The sequence below is a fragment of the Centrocercus urophasianus genome, unplaced genomic scaffold (genome assembly GCF_019232065.1).
Source record: "Centrocercus urophasianus isolate 14NV4802_14NV808 unplaced genomic scaffold, USGS_Curo_1.0 seq_14, whole genome shotgun sequence".
Taxonomy (NCBI): domain Eukaryota; kingdom Metazoa; phylum Chordata; class Aves; order Galliformes; family Phasianidae; genus Centrocercus; species Centrocercus urophasianus.
In genome coordinates, this window is record NW_024884586.1 from 15,225,252 (window position 1) to 15,240,753 (window position 15,502).

The window sequence follows — 15,502 nt, forward strand, 5'->3', positions numbered from 1 at the left end:
CCAACACATTGTGAGTCACCTGTTCTGCTTCCACTTCACTCTCTCTGCACTATCCAGTACCTGTGCTCCAGAGACCCATGGCCCCTCCTTGCTCACGGTACCCAAGGCCCATGAAGGAGGTGAGTGTAGCAGGGCCCGTGTTCACCCACTGTGCAGTCACAGCTTCACAGAAAGACCGTTCAACCTTCCCTCGTTTCAGGGTTGCCTCAGCTGCTGTGATTTCACCACATTTAAATGAGGAGACAGAGGGGTACTCTTGTCAGATAGCCTTCTTGCTGTTTATTTCTGCCTAGGAAACAGCGGCAGGATCCCGGTGTGACGTTATTCTACCCACCGAGAACAAAGAAGCAGCACTGCGAGCCCGCCGCGGGCAGCGGTCGCTGCGCAGAAGTGAGAACAATGCAATGGCAGCGGTCAGCAGCCCGGCACCTCGCTGTCACCGCAGCGCTGTAATCGCTGGGGCAAAGCAGGAGCTGAGCGGGGCTTAGATGGGAACAATGCGGCAGCGCTGCTGACGCGCAGGGCTGGCTGGGGCAGCGGAACGGCCTGTTCGGGCAACTTGGCTTTTTTTGGCTTCACCTGGCAGAGCCGCAGCGAGATGAACGGCCTTACGTGTCGAAGAGCTCGGGACGCTATCTGATGAACCCCGAAAAAGCCCAGTTATGGGCAGCCCCTCAGGTCAGGTGCGGGACGCTCGGACGGGCCGCCTGGGGGCGGTGGGTCCCGCCCCGAGAGCTGGCTGAATGCAACCGCCGGCTCCGCCCCTGGTCGGGTCGGCAGCTCAGGGTAGAGCGGCGGAGGGAGCGAGCGGAGCGCCGAGTGCAGCGGGAGGGTAGATAGGTAGGTGCGGGGCGGTCCGCGAGGAAGGGGTCGAGGCTGCTGCGCGGGGATCCCGCTCCCGCGTGGGGCTCGGCTCCCCCGCGTTCGGCGGGTGGAAGTGCGGGGCTGGGTCGAGGCGCCGGGGGCTGCGCTGGGGCTTTCCGTTGTACGGGGCCGGTGGCGCCGGGCTCTGCGGGGCCGCCTCGCATCGCGGCCGGCCGGGGCAGGCGGCGTCCCCGGGTCTGTGCCCGGCTCTCCCCGGGCTGCGGTCGGCCTCACGGCGGGGCTGCGGTTAGCACTGGTGGAGCTGTGCTACAAATGGGGCAGGGGGCACGAGGTGGAGGTGAGCCCGGGGGATCCTACTGCGCCCCAAAAGCCGTATCTGGAGCACGGCGGTGTTCCGCGGTCCGGCGTGCTGCTCTGTGGGGCCGTCCTTGCTGGAAAAGACAGCTTCAGGAAGCTGAGAGCGCCCGGCTGTGCCCGGTGGGAGTGGGCAGCCCCACCGCCCTCAGCGGCGTTCCATCCTGATTGATTCCTGCGAGCTGGGTGAGATGCGGCTGTGGCAGTCGTAGCTCTGCTGCGATACCGCCGTGGGGATGTGGTACCGGTCCAGCCTGCTCTGCCGTCTTTTTTCCTTTTTTCTTCCAAGTTAATGTTGAAGGGCAGGATTCTGAGTGGTGCCTGGATTTCAGTAGCTGGATGGATGTTGGCTGTGAATTGCCACGCAGTGTGACTGCTAACCAGTCTGTTGATACACGGATAAGGGCTTGCTACTGCCCAGATGTGCCGTCTCTGCTCCACAGCACAGGATCTCTGCTGCATGTGTTTGTTTTAACATCAAATCGACCACTCAGTATTTAAGAAAAAAAAAAAAAAAAAAAGCCCGGGAATCTAAATGTTGGCTGCAGTACATCCATAAACTGCATATAGCTCGTTCAGGATGAAGCGTTCCCATGGCTTGGACCAGCTCTAGTGTTTCCATCCTGTGCGTGAGATTGGAGCTCAAAATTTGTTCTTGAGAAAATCCCTCTTTTGCGTAGCACTGGGCTCACACCTCTGCTCTGGTGCTTGCTGGCTGGCTGAGTGAAGTGCAGAGCAGAGGCATTTGGCCAGAGCCTCGCTGTGTGAAAGTCTGTCAGCGTACTTCAGGGTCCCTTTGCAATGGCACTGCTCCGAAGACCTGGGGAGAAGCATCTGGTGAGAACCACTTCTGGTGCACAGCATTTGCTCACTTCTTACTTGCAAGCAACAGAAATAGAGCAGGGCACAAGATCATTACTTGGAGAAAGCCCTCCCACAGGCAATCTCTGTCCTACCCCATCTAAGTTCCTCCCTTAAGAGGATTTAGCAGCTTTAGTGATGCAGCTCATCTGGACTTCCTTCATTCCTGCTGTCTGTCCCAGTACTAAAATAGAGACAGGTGTAGCACGACCTGCAGCTGTGAGCTGGTGCGGGAGATACTCAAGCAGGGCTCCATACGAGTTTCCTGCTCCTGTTACCTGAGCCACTCCTGCCTTCAGGCCCCCCATTAAGTGTGAGGGATCTTAATATGAAATTCTTCATCTGGCTGTAGCTGAGGAAAGGTTTTATCCCTCTCATGTATCTCCCTGCCCTTGCATCATACTAATAAGTCTGCAGGAGGTCATCTAGGGCAACAGGTGTTCATTCAATAGATGTTCACTTTAGAAAGGCATGTATGGAAGCTTCACAGATCTAGTACTCACAGGCCTGAAGGCACTTCCCATCCCAAGTAGTAGCTGTGTTTTTTGTTGGGAGTACCACAGCAGGAAGCATTCAGCAGAGGTAAAGGGAGCTACTGCAGCATGGACCTTGAGCACTAATAGGTCAGGATCCGTTACAGGAAGTCCAAAGCAATATTGTAAGGTGGACCATGCCCCATGCCGTATCAGGTAGTCAGTATTTGTCTGCTTGAATGGTGCCTGAGGCATATGGTGGCCACTTTCTCCCTTATCTCCTACTTGCTGGTGAGCGGGAAGTGACATTGGTTCCCTGCTCACCTGGTCCAACAGCACTCAAACTGTGACTGAATGCCTTGGAGAGATGGAGGGAGGCAGCAGTGCTTCCCCTTGGGCCTGTGCAGCAAGTGGGGACTGCAGCCTTAGTTATTCCCTTCTTTCTCTGTGTGAAAAAAAATCAGTGTGCATCAGAATTAACTGCCTAAACTTCACCTTTCTAACACAGATGCACCACATCTGCACCTCCTTCTCCTAGCTCCCTGACTTCATTTGTCTGTGAGTGTAGTGGTAACACCGTGGGGTCTGGAGTCCTTACATATGGAAGAGACTGTTTCTTGGCAAGGCAGAAAAATAACACGAGACGTGAGGCTGGCAGTTCTGGATGAGCAGTCAGCTGTGGCAGAGCCTGTTTGTTGCTCGGCTGTTTGCTCTGCTGAAAGCTCCTCTGATTATGAGGACTGAGGTAGTTAATGGCTGACTTGCACATTGACAGGGTGATAAGTGAAGCACCAGGAACTGCGTGCTGGAAATTGCTGAAATCATTGCTTGCACGCTGACAGATTCAGAACCAGCTGATATCCTGGAAGACAGATGAGGCATGACTGTGGGCAGTTCTGCAAAAGGGACTGCTCTGTGGGTGATAGCAGAAAAAGGGAATAAAACTCAAGCCTGTTAAGATGGATGGGGACCAGAGCATGCAAGTGGGGTCTTGTCTCTGTACCCAAGACCCCTCAAACGCAGCAGAACCAGGAATGCCAGGCAGCTTGGGGCTCATCCAGGGTAAATACAGGGGAGGAAAGTGAAGGAAAACAGGTTTTCTCCTGTGAGAAAAGGCACATGTGCGGGCTGCCTGGTTCTAGTTCTTTTTTTCTCCTTGGTGGAGCTCCAGAACTGGGACACTGCCAAATAAAAACAGTGCATGTACTCAATTTTTGACACTTGCTATGGAGGTAAATGGCCTGCCTGTCTTTAAGGAGCTCGGCAGCTTTGCTGTGCCATCAGGAGTGTTGTAAGTTGGCGTAGGACTATTGGCATTTGCTAAGGATGCTGCTAGTCTAGTTTCTCCGCAGCACAGCCTTGAATAGACAGGTGTGTTACAAAGAGCTTTTGCAGCAAAGCTGTTGCCTGGCAGTAAGCTTTATCCCTTCCAGTGTGATGGTAATCCTGTGGCAATGTATACTGGAGAAATACTAACTAGAAAGAGCTACATACATTAGGATATCCAGCAGCCCAGAAATTTGAAGCTATATAGTGCAGAGTTCCCCTTGTAGGCAAAAGTAATTGCACTGGAGTCAAAAAGTACAAGCAGAGGTAGGGCTGAGAGGTGAGAGCTGGAGCCACACGCTCCTTCCCACAGTGGAGTCACTGTCCTTGTTCCCATGGCCACCTGCCAGTGCCCCACTGGGTGGCTGGGAAAAGATTAATTATGTAGAGGAGCTGGCCTATGGTGATTTGCATGGCTGGGCACTGACATGCTGTAAAGCAGTTCTACCTGTTGGGAGTGAAGGAGCCTGTTTGCCAGGGCTGCTCCAGAGAAGGGCTTCGTGGTCATTGGATGTGCCTGTGTTGTCTAATAGCACAAAGGCTGCTGCTGCCATCCTACGATATACAGATATGTAAACCCTAGGCACCTGGAGTTGGCTTGTCTGCTGTGATGGATGATTAGCAATTTGGTCGGGAATCAATTCTGAAACAGAACTTAACTAGAACAACTCCTCTGCTGCATAAAATGGCTGCATGCTGGCTTTCACACACTCAGGTTAGATCTTTCCAGAGGCGTTTCTGTAGCTTTCTTAGCATTTCTAGGTTGCTAGGTGCTCTACAGCAAAAATATCCACATTGGAGAATGCCTTACTCCTTTTCTGCCTTTTTTTTTTCCTTTCCAATTTCTCCTTGGTCCTGCAACTGACTTAGCACTGTTTGGAAAATGAGGTCTATGCCATATGTGTGAACAGCAGTTAAAGAGGAGGGTTGTGTTCAGTAATGTTAATATCGTGTGTTGGGACTTTGGTCCCACATGCCTGTGGTTGAACTGTATCATGTGAACTGATCTGCTCATCCTCTTCCTGCTTGTAATCGAGCCACTTGTAGACTCTTTACACAAAAGGATGCCGTTTTGGCACTGGGTTTGAGGCATGTCTTTTGCCAGCATGTCACAATTGGAGCATCCTTTTGACTGCTGTGGAACTGGTCATGTGTCAGCATGCACTAAGTCACTGGGATGAGTCAAGTCCTGGGTGGCTTCACTGGAATGGACACAGCTTCCTAGTGCAGGCTTTAGCAAGTAAACTGCCTCCTGTCCCCTTGCTGCTCTTCTGCTGCTTTTGATCATGGAGTGAAGCTTCCTAACTGAGCATGGACCCAGAATGCTGAGCTGGGCTTGGGTTGAGGGACCTGCAGTTCAGCGGGGCTCCACCCCCCACTGCTGTTGCCTTGACTTAAGCACTGACCAAGCAGAAGTTGTTGCTGTTGCGCAGCATCTTCCTTGTGCTTGAGGAAACAGGGCTCAAATGGCAGGCAGCAATTCCAATTCTGCTCATTCCCAACATTTCTGTGGGGGAAAACAAACAAACGAACAAACAAAAAAACAAAAAAAAAAGCAACAAAAACAATGGGAGAGAAAAGGGCTGCCTTGATATTCCCAACAAGATTGAGTTCTTCTTTGCATTTAGGTCCCTTTCTTTCACAGGTTTTCTAAAGACACGGTAACTGAAGAGTCAATTCCTCTGAGTTATGCAGTAAATCTGTGCATTCTCTTAGGAATCTCTTTTAATTAGGGAAGATTTCTGCTCCAAGGCAGTTGTGCCGCGCTTGATGTTTGCAAAGCACGGTGTGGAGCAGCAACAAGGTTTCCTGTAGCACAACTGTGGGGCCTGAGGTCCTGCTGCTGAAGGTTCACAGGAGTTTCTGTTTGCTGAAAGGGGCATCAAGCCAGCTGCTGCCTTGACACAAGAGGCTATTTCAAGTGGAGGCTATTTTGTGGAATGGCACAAGCAGCATTAATGCCCTCAGAGGCTGCACTGATGTCACAGTTCTGCTTGTGGTCTCAGAGGATGGTTCTGCATCCCTTTCCAGTGCTGGGCATGCTAGTTAGGTTATCAGTGCTGTGATGGTGGTTTAGACTTGATGCTGTTGCAAAACAGTGAGTTCCTGCTACATATCAGCTCCAGGCAGATGGAAAGCTTCTTACAAACCCAGTTGTCAGCTTCTACCAAGAGCTAGTGGAGTGTATACAACTAGATGGCTGTGCATCCGGCGTTGTCCCACAGGAGCCTAAACAGCTGCTCTCTGTCACTACGGGGTGTTTGCTGTCAGGGGAAACAGCCACTGAGGTGGTGTGTGAGCTGATCTGGGCGACCCTGTTTGCAGGGGCAGTCATGGGGCCTCTTGCCTGCTGCCTGATCTGATGTCAGCATCTCTCTGGAGAGCACTGTCACCCAAGTTCTGCTCTTGTGGTGGACTGTCCTCCTGCTGGGAGCCTCCTACCAAAGGAGAAAGACCACTGGTTGCAGTTTGATGTCATCAGTAAGTCTGTCTTGATAGATATTGCAGAACTAACGGGAAGTAGAGATGTCTGCCCCTGTAGCAGAATGCTAAGTCACAGCTTGAACCGGTGATTGAGCACCTGGTAGGAAGGCAGGGCCAACCCGGGGGCACTCAACTGCATGCAGGATCCACCAGGATCCACCAGGATCTACCCCTTCCCAGACCTCATTTAAGGGTTGGCAGTGGAAATCTCTCCCTACTTGAGGTCTTCTTCAGCTCTTTTCCTTCATTTCTACTTGGTGGCTGCTGCATTTGGGCTCATTTTCTATAGCCAAAGACTTTGTCACCTCACTATTATTGCAGTACTTTCCATCCCATTATAGCATTACTTCCCCTAAAGCCCACTCCCTGAAGGGAGTGCAACATGGTGGGGCGGAGAAAAGTATTATAAACAAATGTCTGCAGCTCTATTAAAAAGTAATGATAACCTGCATCATAGTCTGCTGATTAAAGATGAAACAGAGCTCTGCTTTTTTTTTTATTTTCCTTTGGTCCTTCAAAAAGTGGAGCATTTATTTCTGCATTAAACTAAAAAAGACAGAACTGCTTTTTTCCATCCTTCTTCTAACTTTGCTCCATCAAACAGTCTTCCAAAGTCTTTGTGCTCTAAATTTAGGAGACCCTTTCAGGGAAGCATTGAGGCCCCTGGCCTGCTGGGGTTCTGGCTGGACTCGGCCTGTTTTCCAGACGACTGGAGGCAGTGCCATGCGTGGATCCCCGAGGACAGAGGGAAGCCCCTCCTTTTCCCGGAACAGACCCAACTCTCAAAGTCTTGCTGTCTGTTTTAACTGCCAAATTCCTGGGGAACGTATCCCATATGTCTGTTCCTCTTGGCTTCAAACAGCTCTGTCCACAGCCTATGCATGTGATGCTTCTTAGGGTGGATTGATTTTTATTTCTTTCTGTTTGGAGGGGTGATTCTAACTGCAGGCAGCAAGTCTGAAACTGAGCAATGTCTCACACAGCTTGGTGAGGTCTGCCACCATCACCTGTCCTGTGGCACAGCTACCAGCTGGGAGCACAACTCCTATGTGCGCCCAGGTGTATGGTGCCTCAGCTGCCAAAGCTTTCTGCCGCAGCAAAACCGAAAGTCCTGCAACCTCTCCTCCAGCTGGCTGAGCCTCACACCTTTATCTTCCAGCTTTGTCTGCTGATATTCCTTCCTGTGGCATTGCACTTCATGAGGGGCTAAGTCAGGAATGAAGCTACTCCACTGCAGTTTCTGCAACAGCTTATGCTGGTTTTTTTTTTGCTGCTTACGGTGCTGCTCTCTGTTGTAAAAATCTTTATTTTACTGCTTTATTCCTCCCTGTAGGAGTGAGGATTAGAATCTATAAAGGTTGAGGGTAGAAGTGCCAGGCAGTGCTACAATGCCCTTGGAGATGTTGCAGCAGCTCTTCCTGGGACTGGCTACTCCAGAAACTGACTCAGAGCTGCCACAGTGGTGGGATCAGCAAGGGGTCTGGCTATTGTGACACAGGTGTTATTGAGGGGGAGGGGAAAATGTGGTTGCAGGTGGGTTTTTCTGTTTAGAAGGGAACCACTCAAAACATCTGTGCTCTAAACTCTTGTACTTCAGGGCTTTTCTTGCCTTCTGCCCTCTCTGGACCTTTGTTTTGGAGGGAGGGACGGAGGTGTTTGGGCCAAGAAGGGCCACTCCAACTTGAGCTGCCTATAAATAGTACCGCTTTTCTCTCTCCATTCATGCCTGCTGGTAGTGCTGGGCGGCCCATGCTCAGGATGTTGTGAAATGTCTGTCCACGTGATGATAGTGCCATCTAAGCACAGGCAGGCCACCCCCAGCGGCTGCGGTGTCCCATCCGCTTGACCTCAGGCAGCCCAACAGAGGAAAGCTTCACCCCAGGCAGCTGCAGTGAGCACAGAGGCTGTGGCGATGCTTTTTTTTTTTTCTTGTGAATGCTTCCAATTGATTTTGGAGATCCCTGGCTGAGCCACACCTGTTAACTTGTCAGATTGGCATTGTTAAAGCCATCCATCTGTGGTCTGTGCTGCAGTCACACATACCAGTGCCAAAACGGCAGCATGGCAGCAGGGTGGCTCAGTAGCTGTAGGCATGCAAGCAGCTGGTAAATGATGAGGATGCTGCAATTAGCAAATGGTCCGTTTGGCAAAAACAAGATTCTTGACATCATAAATAGTAAGGAGCTTCTTTCTGGGAACAAACCAACAGGGGCGTCCCTTTGTGGGCTGAGACACTTCCTTGTGTCGGTACACTTGTGCTGCATTCCAGTCGTGCTGGACCTGCAGCAGTACTCCAGCTCTGCTTGGTCTGAAGGGTTAAAACCTTGGGTTCTTGGGATCAGTGCCTCGCTGTCAGCAAAGAATCTGATACAGAGCATGTGATATGATTACACTAATAACTCGTCTCATCTCTTGTTGGAGAAAGCTGACTTAATTCTGAAGCTTCACAGCCATTCAGGAGGATGGGCCAGAGGAATTCTGCTTTGTTAGGTGTTTATTTGTTGTTCTTCCTTTCTGCCACTTCAAGATCACATGGATGGGCCCTAAGGGGAGAAGGTTTTTGGAGAGTCCTGGAGTCAGAAGATACCTCAGCTCTTTGGAGAGCTGGTCATGTCCAGCAGCATGGGACCTGAGCTCTTTGGCAGCAGTTGGCTGTCCTGGCAGGGTGTCCATGTGTCTCCAGGGACTGCATTGTGAGGGAATGCTCATCCTCCCACGCTCCCCTGGCTTCAGTTGAGGGCTGGGTTGCTGGAAAGCCCACTGTTGCTGGGGAGGGCAGAGGGTGAGCACAGCTGAGGTTAGCTGTTTTCCTGCTGGGGGTACGCTGCTTTTCTCAGCCTCATCCACTGCTCTGTGCAGAAGCCTGCAGTGCTGGGCTGTGAGGTGGGAGGAGTTGGTGTGTGTTTGCTCCAGTACCAACTAAGCCACTCAGCTGAAAAAAACTTCACATTTGTAAAGTGAATTTCTGTACCTTTCCTACTATTCCTTCTAATTCCTGGAAGGAATCACAGGGAATGGGAAACCTTAGTTCCCAGTTGTGGTAGATACCTGTAAATTCTCAGAAATGTGTTTGGCTCGGGTGTGCTGAGTTTAAACACACTGTAGTTATCTGCTCTAACATCTGAGAAAATGGAAGTAACTGAGAACCGGTTTGTTTTGAAAGGGAACTTAACAGTAGAAAGTCCTTGACCTTGACTTCTTGCGTCGTATGTAGAAGGAGGCAAAGATATAATCAATCGTATTACTGATGGCTCCTAGTGCAGGGACAGGGAAGCTCTGTCTCTTAGCTAGATAAAAGCTCAGGTGAAGGTTTTCTCCTCGCCCACGGAAGTGCCTGGAGTGCTGGTGGCCTCACTGAGTTGGAGTGGCAGAGGTCTCAGGAAGGTATTTCCTAAGCTATGCTGTCATGGAAGGGGTTGTGCCTCAGACGAGCTCTGCTGACCTCTGGGAAAGCTGTGTACATTACATGAGAAGCTTGGGAACCTGCACTGTGCTTGTATGGTGATTTCCAGGCTGGTGGGCCTGATGCCAATGGCAAATGCTTGGTGGGCCCTTTGGCTTTGTTTCTTCCTGGGGAGCTGGTGCAGGCGTTTGTTGCAGAGATGCTGTTTACAGAATAACAGTTCCAAGTGGGAGTGGGGAGGTAGGACAGGGAAACGGGGGAACCAAAGCTGAGTTGATCTCTGTTTTGGAGCCATTAAATAGCCTGTGTAGTCAAGTGACAGAGCTGCCTGACCAGTTTTCTGAAATGTGTGTATTCACTGTGATGTGACCTGCAATGCTTGTAGTCAGCACAGAGACCCCTCTGGACCCTACCTGCAGTCCTGCAGTGCTTGCTACACAAATAGCAATCTAGTAAGTGGTAATCAAGAAGCAAAACAAACAAAAACAAACAAACAAAATATTTTGGCTTTTTCTTCTGTCTGTCATTTCTGGTAAGGTTGTTTGTGGAGGTTAGGGGAGTTGGCAGGGGAAGAACCAAAAGATGTCTGGAACAGATTCTGGGATTTTGTTTTTTCCTTTTTTTTTTTTTTTTTTTGGCAAGCTTGTATCTTTGGTCTTGCTGAATGGAAAGATTTGCTTAAATTGGAGAAATGGAGTGTCTTGCAAATATTGTCGTGCTGGGCAAGCATGTGTGCATAGACTGAAAATAGCAAAGAACTTTCTCCGTTTCCAAGTTTTACGGAATGGAGCCATACTTAAATGTTGGCTGGCTGAAGTGGGAGGTGCAGGTGTTCTTAAAATCTGGTTGCATCTCTTTCAAATACGCAGAAAGGATCATGGGTACTTGTGAAACCTGCTTTACTCTCTGGTACCAAAGTGCGTGTTGGTTTCTTTGTAAGTGAGACGGTGGCTTATAAATATCGGATCACTTCCTTTCACACATCAGAATCACGTCTCTAAAATATATATTTCCGTTTTGCAAAATGCACCACGGGTTTTCTGTTGAAAAACATGCTGAAAGACCTCTGTGACCACAGATAGTCTTCAGGGTGCTTTCTAATCTCTCACCCCACTGGGTTATATATTGGTCAGATTATTGCACTTAAAGTATGCCTTTTTCAGAAATGAAACTGAAAAGCTTCATGTCTTATCAGGTGCAACGGGAACAAATCTATTTCAGTGCTGTAAGCTGATAAAAATTAATTGCTCAGAAATCTGGTCTTGTCACTGGTATTGACTGCCGTTCCTGCTTGCTGTGGTCTGTCCCTCTTGCTCCAGGGCAGCAAGCACAGCTGAGCCTCTGATGTGCAGATGCCTGGCAGACACTTGTGCTAGGGTGTCACCATACCTGTCACATACCCTGAACAAGCAGCAGCAGTTTGTCTGTTGTGCTGCTCTTTATAGGCTGATGGCACCACGCTGCTGTTTGTGTTGAACCCTTGTTGCAATTTCCTCTAGCTTAAGGATGATGGCTTCTACTTAAGGAGCAGCTATATCTAGAGCAGATGTAATAACTGATAAGACTCTTGCGCTTATTTTCCCCCCATAACCATTTTCTCCCCACTGTTTTCCATTTCAAAAGGTTATATTATGCAAACATTTTTAATTTTTTTTCCTAACTTGCCCTGACACTTTATTAGAAGTTATAGCTGACTTAGTGTCACTACCATAGACATTCATCTGTTCCACCAGAAGTGACCTATTTGGGAGTGCAACCCTTATTAGCAGCTCTAACCTTCCAGGTCCAGGTTGTCCCTCCAATCTTTCTGCTGGAACTCAACAAGAGATTCTGTTTGGAGAGTCTGCACAGTGAACACAACCATGTTTATGCTCTCAAGGTCACTACACAGTTGGTATTATCTCAGCGGAGCTTGAAGAAAAGCTCATTGAATTCAGACCTGAGCATTTCATTGGCTCGGTGGTTGTTTGCTTGCTGGAGACAAGCTGTAAGTCCCAGGTGTACTGTAAGTCCAAGGCCTTTGAATTGTAATGTCAACAAGATGAACTCCCTTGGGTATTCTTTGTGTGTTACTGGATCTCTGCCTTAGGGCAGAGCTGTACTTGGTTAGAAGAGGCTCAGCAACTCTGCTTTTGTTCATTATCTGGCACTACTGTGCCAAGCTGTCAAGTTTCTCAACCAGATGCCCATGAGGCTGCCTGATTGCCAAGTGTTTGTTCTTCACCTGCACGGAAAGTCAAACATTCCCATTAGTTGGGCTCTGTGGGTGAGGGCTCCTCCCATGCTGTGGGAGGTCATGGCATTTAGAGCTGCCCTGCTGTAGGTCCTGCTGCATGCAGATGTCTGTAGGAGCACACATGACCATTCTGTGAGCGTTCTCTCATCCTCTCTGGCTTCTGCAAAACTCTGCCCTGATTTACAACAAGGGCAGTGATGCACTGGAACAGGTTTACCGGAGAGATGGTGGATGCTCCATCCCTGGAAATATGCGAGGTCAGATTGGTCCAGACTCTGAGCAGCCTGATCTAGCTGTAGGTGTCTCTGTTCATTGAAGGGGAGTTCAACTAGATGGCTTTTAAAGGTCCCTTCCAACTCAAATAATTCTATGGTTTGTGGCTTCTCTGGCTTCTGCAATAGGGAATTCTGGAAGTGTAACTGTGCTTCCTCCTTCAGAATGGCCTTACTTCATGCCAATTAGTTCCCAGGTAAGTGACTTCATGCAGTCAGCAGCCTACTGCTCCCCTGCCTTGGCACAGGTACTTTTGTGGATTAGGGGGAGCAGTTCTGCCACCTGAGCATGCCAGTGGGAACTCAGTTTCTTCCAGTAATCTCAGCTGCTGCAGCAGGTGTAAGTTGCAAAGCACCATGAGCACTGAATATGCTGCAGAACTGAGACAGTGGTGTCTGCTGTACCTGTGTTTCTGTGAAGAACAAAGCTTTTCCTTCAGTGAAGCACAGAAACAAGCTGACCTACTCTGCTTGTGTTAGGATTATTCCTGCTTGCTTCTCACTTTTACCACACCAGCAAATGAGCCCCTTATTTGGAGCAAGCAGGATCCTGGCAGCTGAGGTGTGTGAGCTGTAAGAGCAGTGCTGCAGCTGCATCAGACTGTGCTCTCACCACAGGGCTGCACTGCACTAGCACGTACCAGTCAGCCCGAGCCAAGTGTCATAAACTCCAGTGAGCACCAAGCACGCAGTGCTGGCTAGGTGGGGGCAGTGCAGAGTCTAGTTTGACGCAGCAGAATTGCAATTAAAAATTAACTTTGCCTTCCCCCACCTCGATTGATGTGGTGATAACACCTGCGTGTATCTGCTCCCAGCACAGCCACTCTTGTGGAACAAGAGGATGATGCTCCTCTGCTGCTGCTCCTTCCGCATGTCCTGGGCTTGTCCTTGTGCTTAGCACATTGGCTCTGCTGTAATCACTATGAGCTTGAAAGCTGCTGGGGTAGGGAGCCATCTCTGGTGCTGTGTGGCTTGGTCAGGCTCCTCTTATGTCTTGCCTGCTGGAAACCCAAAGTCCTAGCCCAGGAATACCTTCTCCCAGATCCTGGGGCAGAGCCCTGCTAGTTGGATTCAGCCACACCAACTCTAACCAGGTCATGTGTGCAACTGAGATGTTACTGCAGTAGTGAGCTGCTAGACAGGTATGAATAGCCCTGCGTATCATCACAGAATAGGGAAGGAGAGGCAGGGAGATATTGTGCTGTGGAAATCAACTGTACGGTCTTCTATGAAGTGCTCTGCAGAGCTGGCATTACTGTCAAGGGTGACATGGAAAATCAGAGGCGTGTGGGTGGAAATGTTGAAAAGACCGCGTGGGACTGCTTAGTGAAGGATGGGTGTGGGGAAAATATGTAAAAAGAACCTGAATGATGAAAGCAATTAGGGTGGAGAGGAAAAGGAGAAAACAATGCATAACTGTGAACAAACAGTGGAATTAGAAAGTTGAGAGCTTCATTTATTAAACCTTTGCACGCATTGCTGCAGGATGTTGGGGCTGGAAAGTTAGGCAGCTGCCAGAGGCGAGCAGTCAGCTCTTCAGTGGCAAGAGCAAGAACAAGGGCTGTGCTGTGCATGCCATGGGTCCTGCCTGATTCTGGGCTCAGCAATCCGGCCAGATGGAGAAACTCACACATTTCACGGCCTGTGGGTATGCCTGGTTGTGGTACATCCAAACTTATCTTCCCATCTTGACTTCCACTGAGCTGCTACTTACACGGTGTTGCTTGTGTTGTGACTGCTTGTGCAGTCTTACAAGGTAGGATCCTGAGGAATTTAATTAATTTAATGAACAGAAGCAAAGTTTTATTAAGGATAACATGAGAATTGGAAAACTTATTATATTTCAGGATGTGGAACCCGTAGTTATGGTAAAAGCTCAGGGAAAAGCTCTAAAGACTTGGTTTACTTTTGGCTTGAAAACTGTACTTTGAATTGTTTCTTTATTGCTGGGAGCTATGAAGGAGGTGTATCTCCCTGTGGCAAGGGTGACATGTAATGCTGTAATGTGCAGTTAGTTTTTTGGTTGTTAATAAAATATTGAAACTAGAATGCCTTAAACATCTGGGAATAGAGGGCCCTGAAAGCAGATCTTTTGCTCCGTCACCTCAGGCACAGCTTCTTCCACAGGAGCTCTTTTCAGCTTGTTTGACAATGTAATTACCTTAGGTAACTATTGTAATGATCCTAATAGCTCAGCAAGTCTGTTTTCCCAACTAATCAAAATAGCAGGGGGCAGAGTCAGAGATAAGCAGCACGTGGCTACTCCCTGCTGGGAGCAAGCACTGGGAATTGCTCGTTGGGCTGGAGAAACAGGGATTGCACCTAGGTTGGGGCACCTGGTAAGAAGGTCGATGGCTTGTGTGAGATCTATCTGGCTTATTGCATGGCTAGGTCAAAAGGTAGAAGAGCTCTTGTATCCCTCACAGCAGGTGTCCATCATTGCCTCGGGACCTGGCTGCCTAAATATTGAGGAGGGTTCCTAAATGGTAGAGGAGGATGCCCACTGCTTGGTGGCAGACTAGCCCGTTGTAACAAGGCCTGCATACCAGTTTAGCTCCAGAATTAACCTAAATATTTAATAAGATTAAGCAAAAGCCTTTAATTGAAACAAAAGAGTGCACTAGGTTCCTGTGACCCTTGGTACACCCAGGCTGGCAGCTGGAAGCACTGCTGACCGTGCTTCCCACTGGGCCTGGTTCTTCCCAGCAAGACTAGTGCCTCAGCTTGTCCTGCTCTTCCTCTGACTGTTGCTGCTTACCACAGCAGTGTGGGCTGTCTGAAGCAAGGAGCTTGCCAAAGCAGATTTTAAGGAACTTAAGAGCTCCATTCCCTCTGCAGGAAGTTGTAGCTGTTCAGGGACAGGAAGGAGAAACAAGAAAGCTGACTTTTGAGGTGTTCCCCCCCAGCTGTCCCCATGTGTCAGTCAGCTGTGCTGCTTCCCCAGGAGAACTCCAATCCCAATGATGGTCTGCTGGCCTTGTCAGTAACTTCTGAGCTCTTTGCTGTCAGACAAGTGAGAACTTGTACTTTGCAGTTATACAGACGTATTTACTCCTGAAGTCCTGTAATGCAAAGACCTGATAAGGACCCACTGCTGATGTGCTTCCGAATTCTCAGTGCTGAGAGCAGTCTTGCCTATATTTTCTCATGCAGGGTTACATAGGCTCTAGCCATAGTAAATAAGATGGAATACAGTCAGATATGTCCTTTGTATGGCAAAGAGCTGTACTGTAGTTCTGTTCTTCCCCTCTCTGTCGCCTACTAGCCA

At 49.4% G+C, this 15,502-nt stretch overlaps 1 protein-coding gene across 1 annotated transcript in view; it reads left to right on the top strand.

The window, feature by feature from the left end:
• Nucleotides 1-756: 756 nt before the first annotated feature.
• CD82 (CD82 molecule) overlaps nucleotides 757-15,502 on the top strand; it is a 34,298-nt gene continuing 19,552 nt past the window's right edge. The window contains exon 1 of the mRNA XM_042813981.1: nucleotides 757-840. The gene's annotated coding sequence lies outside the window, so the exon portion shown is untranslated. The remainder of the gene's footprint in view (nucleotides 841-15,502) is intronic.